Source organism: Fistularia commersonii, chromosome 18, assembly GCF_037954325.1.
Source record: "Fistularia commersonii isolate RoL2024-O1a breed Wild chromosome 18, RoL_Fcom_v1.0, whole genome shotgun sequence".
NCBI lineage: Eukaryota > Metazoa > Chordata > Actinopteri > Syngnathiformes > Fistulariidae > Fistularia > Fistularia commersonii.
The window spans coordinates 4,761,378-4,771,565 of NC_141301.1; positions in this window are offsets into that span (position 1 = coordinate 4,761,378).

Below are 10,188 nucleotides of genomic sequence, written 5' to 3' on the forward strand. Positions count from 1 at the left end.
CAATACAGACAATACATACCATCATTGTCTATGTTTCGTAATGGACTGGACAAAAGTACTTGTAATGAATCTTTTAATGTTAGTGAAAGGAGAAAAGTGCTCGGTCATAGTAACCACTGAACACTGAGTCTAGCCCCTCAAGAAACCGTGTCACATCTCTAATGCACTTCCCTGTTTGTTAAATAACCGGCTTTAGTAACAAAAAAAAAAACAAAAGTTACAGATGACTGATTTGGTACTGGGATGACATCTACGGGGAGACCTTTGAATCCTTCATGTTGAAACATGTCTGTGAACTGCTACAAAATTCAAATTCGAGCCTCAGAATCAACGTCGCAATTTTACCTGTTTAACACTAGAACTCCGAACGGAAAATAATGCTGCAGCCGTCCTGTGTCCATAAGCGTACACAACTTACTTTCTATGGAATATTGGAACCCCTACCCTGTCTTTTACTTTCCCTTTAAGTGTATCATGTAACCTCTCGTATTGTTAAAAATTGCAAGCCAGATTTTAAAAATAGCTATTTATACCTGAAAGCGTCAGGAGGTCAAATTTACCCGCATAGACAATACAGTAAATTTTGAATGCTGCGTTTGCACTTACGGACTGAAACATTGTAGGTTGCTATGACAACATTTTTACTTCTGTTTCTGATAGAGCTGCTCGATAATCGCAAACTACACTGCAATAATGAGAGAAGGAGGTGGTGGTGGTAAAGGAGGCGGTATTATTTGCAATTTTCAAACAATCAAGGAAGTCTGATGGTGTTGGTTGCCGCCTTCACCACCATGAGGGATGGTCTCTGGCCTCTGTGATATGTTCCGGCGTAAATCAAATTATGAGGTGTCTGGTGGAGGTCCACAGTGTCAGCAAAAAATTTGGAAATTTTCCTTCAACCTTAGTATTAATTTGGCCATGCATGGCCATCTAAACGAATAGCGATAGACGGATATAACTCCTAGCTAATGCCCGAATTACTCTCCTGAGAATGACACGTATGATTTCAGACTGTCTCTTCAAAGCTTTAGCGGAGTCATTAATAAAACATTTGTAAATATTTCATAATAAATATAGGTTTTTGGAATAGATTAGTCCAAGGCTGTCCCTCCCGTTCTCTCTCATTGTGCACTACAGAGCAGCACCCGGTCAGAAGATTGGGAAAAACAGATTTGGAATGTGATTGCCATGGAAATTTGGACAGAGTTCACTGACCCAACACCACTTGGAAGCTGTCAGCGCTTATGTATTTGTTTGATAAGATGAAAAATGATAAGTAAACAAGTAAAGAATAATTATAAATAAAGCATTCTATTAGCTTTTGCGGCTTTAGGTATACAGGGAGATTGAGCGGTTTTACAGCAAGGGGAAATGTCAGCACTCGGCATGGAACTGCTCCTCTGTCAGTAGGGGATTTGATTTGAGATTTGAGTTTTAAGATTGGATTTGAGTTCCTAAAATTGGCCCTTTGTTATTTATTTATTCATTGAATAATAGTGTTTGTAGGCAAAATTACAGAAATGACATAAGGATTTGACCATATGACAAGGATTACGGTCATACCAGGTGCCACAATGAAGTAAAAAAAAAAAGAGAATATAAATAGAAGATCAAAATGAATTTAAAGTTTCCACCTTCTCTTTTTGTTTGATTTTAATATCTGAAAAAACAAAAACTTGCGTTTGGGGGTTTTCAGTAAAAAAATAAGTTGCCAAAATCTGATTTTGGTCTTTTGTTCTTTAGCCCACGCCATCTTTTACCTACCGATGTCACGTCGGTTTGGGGTGACTCCGGCAAGCTCATTACTCATAAAAAGGTCTGTGACTCGCTGCCACAACAGTTTGTTTACTTGTGCAACACCAGCTCTCTGGCAGCCTGCCTGCGGCTTTCAATCAGAGGAGACACAGACAAGCTACTCCGACCAATCGATACAGAATAAAAACAGACCGAAAATTTGTGGCATTTCCTCTTATACAGTTTGCCTTCATTTAATAGCAAAAAATCTGTTAGTGATTCATTTTCTACTGAGGTCACGACATGCTGAAAACTTAAGTGCTTGCCAGATGCTGAGCAGTGTCTGGCCCACCGGTACTCCACCTAATGTCAGAGTTGGCTGCTTGAGTCAAGTTGATGTTTGGATATTTTAACTTGAAAATTCAATTCGCTTTTCCTGAGTTTTATTCTAGATAATATGACATTGGCTATTGTGGCGCGCAAATTTACTCTCGTTCACAAAGTCATTGTAAACTTGTGTGCGCTCTCAGCTAAACTCTCAGCTGCCCGAATCCTGTGTTAAGCGCAAATCCTGTGTCAAATTCATAATTTGCTGCATCTGCTACATCAAGAGAAAGCGTTTTCAAGAGATGCAAGTCTGCACCATGACTTCAATCGCATTTCTGCAACTGCAATTTAGCTTTAAACTCAACACTGGTTTGCTCTCTGGGCTCAGAGTGCTGCTGCTTTAATGCTCACTCTCTGCTCACAGAGACAGATACGGGGACACACTGCGTGACAACAGCCTGTCTCTCCGGCTGGCATTAGACATGGGACTTTGTGTTGAGGAGAGGATGAGTGCTGTGACAAAGTCAATAGGACAGAGGGGGAATGGAACTGCATGGGCTTGATTGTTTAATTAGACTTTACTTTATTGCATGCCAAGCCAAATGAAAAAAGAAAGAAATACAAATAGGGGAAAAAAGGATTGTGTGGGAGAGAGAGAGCTTGACATTCTTGGCCAGGATTTATGGTCACAGATTGTAACAGACTCAAGAGATTCTGTTGAGCTGCTAATTGTGTTTTCATTGTTGTTTTCAGTCTGTTTGTAGCCAAAACTTTACACATATAATTATTATTTTACAAATTGATTCATTTTTTTTTTTTTTTTAATTAAATGTGCCATTACAGATATAACACACCATTATTGTTCATAGTCAGTGTTCTATCTTAGCTCAGGTTTGTTGCTCTGTGTTATCAGGCAACTTCTTTCCTCCTCAGAGCTCCAGTGATATAATTTTTGATGGGGGTCACTCATCTTTTCCTTCTCATTTGGACTCAGTTATCCAGTGCTGCCCGTGTTGCTCCAGCTGACAAGGGCATCAGTGGGAGAAATCCTGCTAAATTTTCAACGTCAATCTTGGAAAGCATATGGTGATGACCACATTAGCATATGCTTTCCAAGGTTGTGTCAAGGTATGTGCTTCTAAGTAATGATGGTTGTTTATTTAGATTCCTATATTTAAAATGCAATCCGCTGTCACTTGGGATGGCATGGGATGATCACTTATTTACATTCTTGTTTTATCATCGTTTTCCCATTCTGATGACTAAATTGAGTTGGCAGTAGGTAGTTCTTTTTTTATTTTTTTTTTACTTTGCTATTGTGCTGCACCACCTCTGACAGTCTGCACCAACTAAAGGGTGACTCATGTATGAGTTATAGTTCCAAGGATGACAGAGGCAAAACACTCACGCACACACAGACACCTTTCATGTTAAGTTTTCAGTCCCCTAACCTTGCAACAAGAATTTTATTCCACATATGAATGTGAAAAACACTTACCAAGAAAGATGATGCTCTTAATGAATAAACTCAGAGGTGAATCACAGTACCTGATAAAATGCCAGGAACACCTATTCAGTCTGAATTCACTGTTTGTTTTGCATGCAGTTTTGCATGCAGTTGCTAGAGTCTTAGTGGCTGAGTCGCTAGTGATCCCCCAGGTCATTGCAGTCATAAACCTGCTGCACTCTGACACCCGCCTCACTCACATCTGACACTGAAAGGACATGAGTGCAAAAGCTTGTGAGTCGTTTGTCTGTATTTTGCACAAAACCCACATAAAACAACCAACACCAACGAAAAACGCCCATGAATTAAGGAAGGGACTTGGGAGGACACAGTGGTCGTATATTGCACCGAAAGGTGTTTGTCCTTGACTTAATGAAAACCGTCTGTGCCCAGCGCTTTGGATGCCGAGCTTTAGATCATCAAAATATGGCCCCTGGTGTGTTCACGGAAACAACAGCACACACACACCTGAATGCATTTTCCAATGTGCTGTGTTACTGTGTGTCTCAGATTGATATGGACAACAAATCAATATATGAAGACAATGAATATTCCCGTACAGACTCTGGCTTGACTTGGAGCACAGTGCTACCTGTTCCAGAGCTGTCCTGCGTCAGGCAGATTGATGTTCTCTGGCTTTTGTTTGCTGTTGCTAGGTGCACTGAGTAATCCCGTGCATTTGTATGGAGCAGCAACCAGACAACTTCATTGGCTCTTGAGGAGGCTAAGAGGGATTATGACAGCACGTTTAATACACCTGACTTTTGTCAGGAACTGCACTGACACACACACACACACACACATACACACATGCACACCCGCACACATAGGCGCATTGTTGAGCTTCACAGTTTCAGCGAGTCATGACAGGCTGAAAACAGACAAATTATTAACATCCTTTTTCTACCCTTCATTCCTCAAAGCTTTATTATCTCCTCTGCATCTGTTTGTTCATCACTTCAATCTGTTTTGGTTTATCTTCAGTGAGCGTGCTTTTTCCTTTTTTTTTTGAGAAAGACGAAGAACAGATCCAAGAATGATAGAAGGGGTTTAGCTTCCTCTCATTCATTTGTGCGCCACTAAAATCCGTAAACACAATATTTATGTTTTTAACAGACACTTGATATTGCTTTTTAAAAAATGGATTGGCAAGACTCAAACAAACAAAGGATATTATTTTTCTTTTTATCATGTATAATTCATTACATTTTACACATAAGTCCTCATGAGACCTAATAAGGTGGGGGATATTTGACAGAGTTTAGTATGACTGCTGAAGTCATATTGCTGACAGACCCAATGTATCTGATAATGGGATAAAATATCTGTAAGAATTAGGTGCCCATAGCCCTCTAGAGGGTGAACACTTGAGACACGCGAACAAGATTTATTGGATGCCCAGTAGGAAAACCAGGAGAAAAACAAAAAATTCTAAATGCAATAGTTTCCTCAGTACCAAAGGCTATTTTCTGATTGGGTATCATTATGCATATTTGCCATGTGGAAAGGGAGCTGGCAATAAACGCAGAGGGCTGGGGGTTTGTGCATTTTCCTGTTGGCTGTTTGGAATCGTGACCCTGCTTGAAGGGTCTGAGAGGGTCAGCCGCAGTGTGAGCAGAACAACTTTGATACTTCTTTTTTTTTTTTTTTAATTCTGACGACAGTTAAGAGCCTTTCTTTTCATTTGCTTCCTTTTTTATTCCTAATTTACATATTCTTTGAAAGTGGGAAATGGGAAATGAAGTGTGGGTACATTTTCCACTGACTTGGCTTCTTGATTGTACAACGAACAAATGTCTTGATCTATAGTACAACTTTTGAATCCCATAATAATTGAGAAATAGCTGAGCTTTTTGTTGTAGGATTTTGAGATTCTCTTTGGATTTCATGCCCTTCAGATTCTAGGTCTCAATTCAGCGTCTCACTTAATCAGCTGTTCAAATGTGATAACAATTATTTCAAATTAGACCTCATCAAGCAAGACATTTCAAAGCCCTGCCCTTTTTTACTCATTTCCTAATTTTCAAAGTGACCAATCCAAGCACCAGCTATAGAAACTTTAAAATGCTGGTACTGACAAGCCATTTTAGGTGATGTCAGTGGTTAATAATAACTATTGTAAAGGTAGGAGCAAAAACATTAAATGAAAGGTTTAAATCCAGGAGGTGTCATCATGCTCTCATGGAAGCTGTTAATATTCTGTGATTGGCATGCAGCTCATTGTCCAGAGGCAAAAATGTGCAGCGGCCCATATTTTTTGTAAGCTTGGTATGAAAGCATTCATTTTCACCAGCCGTTCCGACAGAACAGGATTCCTGGCGGCAAGTTAATACGAAATGATCACTTTTTCACTCATAATCAATATCGGTCAGTGACAGTATCCCCTATTTTTCATCTCACCAGTTGTCTGGGGAGAGTGATATGTGGCTCGTTTGAGGTAAAGGGGCCTCTCAGCGACTTGGAGATGGAAATGGCATTTTAGCAAGTGGCCCGGGAAGCTATTGATTATAGTGCCATTTGTACGCCTGCAGTCTCTTTGCCCCGAGAGCCTCTACAACCGTCTATGCTGTTGGGTCTCAACTGACATGAGACGATGTACTTGAATGTTTGGCACTGTCATTTCTGGACTATAAGACGCTACTTTTTTCACACGCTTTGAACACGGCTGCTTTAACAATGATGTGACTAATTTGTGGCTTATAGACAAGTGCGATCTATATATATATACACATATATGTATTTATTATTTTTTAGCCAATGCGGTTTATATTCAGGTGCGCTCAATGGTCTGGAAATGACGGTACATTTGGAAAAAAAATTAAGTTGTCATGATACCTTTTAGCAGTGGTTAGCACTTCAGCCTCAGAGCCATCAAGTCCTTGTCAGTCCAAAAATATTCAATAGGTTAAGTGGAGACCCTGAATTGCCCAGACATGTAGATGACTGGTTGTATGATTGTAAGTCCCTGTATGTTTCCCTATAATCGACTAGTGACCATAAGACCGAGTTGGACCCGTAAGACCCTGACTGCACGGAAAGCAGTATAGATCATGAATGAATGAGTAAATGCATATCTGTCTCGGTATTTTCATCTTATTTTATTATGATGCGCAAAATACCTAAACTGAGCAGTTTAGGTGGCAGGCGAAGTTTAAAGGTAAGGGAACATTAACTGGGTTCGACTGAATTCTTGTGATTATGGTTTACGGTGGATAATATTCCTCACACATTGCTCTGATACCTAATCCCTTTCAGGGGTTACTAATACTCTAAAATGTTCCTTTTAGAGTGCCAAGTTTTCACCACATGTACACAAACACTCCAAGGAAGATTATGCGCAGCTCCTTGTGAACCTGACTTGGGGCATGGCTCACTTCTTCAGCCTAATTCAATTTTGTCACTTCTCCTTCATCGCTCCCAAGCCTGCTATATAACTGAGCAGCACTGAGGGTGGTAGCAGGCGAGTAACTGAGCTTGAAACATTCGACCTGTTTTGCGTAATTTTCCCCTGAAATATTTAAATCTGCAAAACAGCTTAAAACAGCCACTGTATCTTTTTCGTTTGACATTATAGGTTTGGGCATGTAAAAGTCTGAATTTGTGTAATTAATGAAAAAAGTGAAGGAATATGAAGCGTAGAGACTGAAATCAAAGGGAAAATATTGGTTCTTGGTGCATGGGTTGAAAATCCTTTTTTTTAACTGCAATTACTTCATATCACTGCTCATGCAGCAAAAGGGTATCAGAAGAGCAAGCGTCAATAGCTCTTTCAGATTCTTGCAAACAGCCCCTTTCATGTCTTCCTGCAGCTCCCTCTACACACTGTTGATATTTCTTTAGATCTACTGCACTAGCACACCACATAAATGTACTGTATTCTCTGACTTGATACTCGACAGTTACCTTTCCGGATGGTCCTAATGCAAAGCAGAAGTTGCGTGAAGTACCTGCTGGCAAACATCAACCTGCCAGCTGGTGGATACACCTGGGAAAAGAGATTTGCTGACTCTGATTGTGTTATCCCGGTGTGAGGGCCCACTGAGGCACAGCTGGCGGGAAAGAAATTGTGTGTTTGATCTGTGACACAAGTATTAACCTGGATAAATTGAGGTGGGATCTGCTGCCACGTTAAACTGCTGCATTTGTTTCGCTCCTTTTTTCGCAGTCACAAATTTCAGGTCATGCACATATCTTTCAGCAGGAGCAGCCCTGTTCCTCCTGCATGCCTGTAAGGCGCGTCCAGTGATACCTAGCCTAGCCAACACTTCAGATAGGCGAGGGAAACTAAGGAAAACTTCAGGAAAAGGCTCGGTGAAGGCAACTCTGACCCCAAATTCATCTGTTGCCCGGCATGCTATGAATCTTTAAACAAATTGTAGGCGAGGGCATGATCCAAAAAACAAAACCACACCTTTCCTGGCTGCAGTTCCTGCACTTGTGTAGTAATGACCCTTTCAAGGAGACAGGGTGATGAGAGGACTGCTTGACTGCTTCACACCCAAAACATCTGTGTGCTGGTAAGACATGCAGGTATCCTGGCCAGAGACACCTGAAAACCACACCAGCCAATATTCCACAGTCCTGCAGCAACGGAGAAGCTCCCAGCAGGAGGAGAATGCTGCTGGGAGCTCCTTTTCATGACTGCATGTAGAGAGCTATTAGGGGGATGGTTGGCTTTCCATCAAACACAGGAGCAGATATGATGCCCATGTCCTTGGAGCAGCCCTTTGTAGGGATGGCACAGCTCTCCTCACATAGAGAAGGGGATAGAAATTGTTCCCTAAACAAAACCTGCTCCAGACATCAGTAAGAACCACAGAAAACCCTTAATCCTTGGAGCACGGAATGTCCGCACCCTGCTTGACAGAGACCAAACACTGTGGTGCATCAGCATCATTGCCAGAATGCTTGGCCGCTACCAGAGCAATATAGCTGCCTTGAGTGAGACCAGAGTGGTGCCTAAGACCTATTCGAGGAGGTTGGAGGAGGCTGCACCTTTTACTGCATCTAAATCTGAAGATGACACGAGAACCTCTGGAGTTGGTTTTGTCATCCGTACCAGCCAGGCAAGACAACTTGAGAGCCTGCCCTGAGGCAACAGTGACCGCCTCATGATATTTCACATTATGACCAAACCTGAGGAGGAACTCTATGAGGAACTCCATTACCTCCTCACTATGGTCGGTCAGAGGTTTCAGGATTCAAGATTCAAAGTATTTATTGTCATATGTAAAGTCTGGAAATGCATTTCCCTGCACAAGGAAATTCTTATTTTGCTGTCCACAGTCAAGTAGCAGAAAACCAAGAAAAAAAACAACAAGAAATAGTAAGCATTTTATTAAGGCAAGGACAAAATCTTCTTACTCAGGGTCTTTGATGCCTGAGAGGGATGGGAGTATGTCACCTAGCCGAACAACGTTGGTTGCCATAGCAATGGCCGTGACAACTCCAATGGTCTATCCCTTCGAAATCTACCTGTTGTGCTCACTGGACTTGAATATCTTCACTTGAAGACGTTTCATCCCTCACTCGAGAGGCTTCTTCAGTTCTAATGACCTGTTGGGAGTTTGCAAATATAACTGCCAAGGTTTTGGGCGGGTCAAGGTTATGGTGGTTTGTTAGGTAAATGTAAGAGTTTATTGGTAGAAACTAGGTCTAAGGGGGTTTTCCAATGGTCTATGCCTTCTATCCCTGTTTGGACAGCATGAGCTGATTGTCAGAAATGCCCTTTTCCAACACAATATAAGATATCTGCAGTGGCACATCCACCATGTGCCACCGCTCAAAGCAGTGGCACATGGTAGATTGCATCATAGCCCGACAAAGAGACGGATATGATGTGCACATCACATGTTGTATGAGAGTTTCTTAGTGCCGGTCAGATTGTTGTCTACTCAGGAGCGAGATAAACACTCTGATTTTTCCAGAAGAGTAAGACAACCCAAGACAAGCCCATTTGTAAGATCAATGTTGGATGCCTCGAACAAAACATTCATTTGCTGGAGGAAAAGATTCAGGAAGCACTGTCCAGCTTTGACTCACTGAATGGAGAAATGGAACAGCAATGGAAATTCTTCAAAGGCCTCATCTCGGCTGCCACTGCTGCTGATGTTCTCAGCTTTGTTAAAATAAAGCACATGGGTTTAGTTTGGTCTTTGGTTTTATGAGAATGATGCTGAGATTAACATCCTCATCAACAGGTTCCAGGAAGCTCACAAATAGCACCCTCATGATAAGGCGTGCAGCCAGAAGAAGAGCAGCAATACTAGCAAGCCAAGCTAAAGTTGCAGCAGAGAACATGACAGATGGAAAACCCTTGGAATAAGGTTGCGGCCGACTTCCAGCTTGCTGCTGAAATGAAGGACTTCCAGCTTTCATGTTGGTCTGTGTGCTGTCTTTAGGCCCAAAAAACTGTCTTTATCCCAATCTGATTCTCAGTTAAGTCTGTCCTGGCTGGTGCAGAGAGGGTGAAGGTACTTTGGCCGACCACTCCAAGAAAGGCACTAGGAGGTGATGGATTTCCCCCAGACAGCTGCAAGAAAGGAAGTACTGCTCTATTACAGCACAGACGCTTATACCCCTTTACCAGCTGATCTGGATGAAGGGTTAAGTCTTAAGAT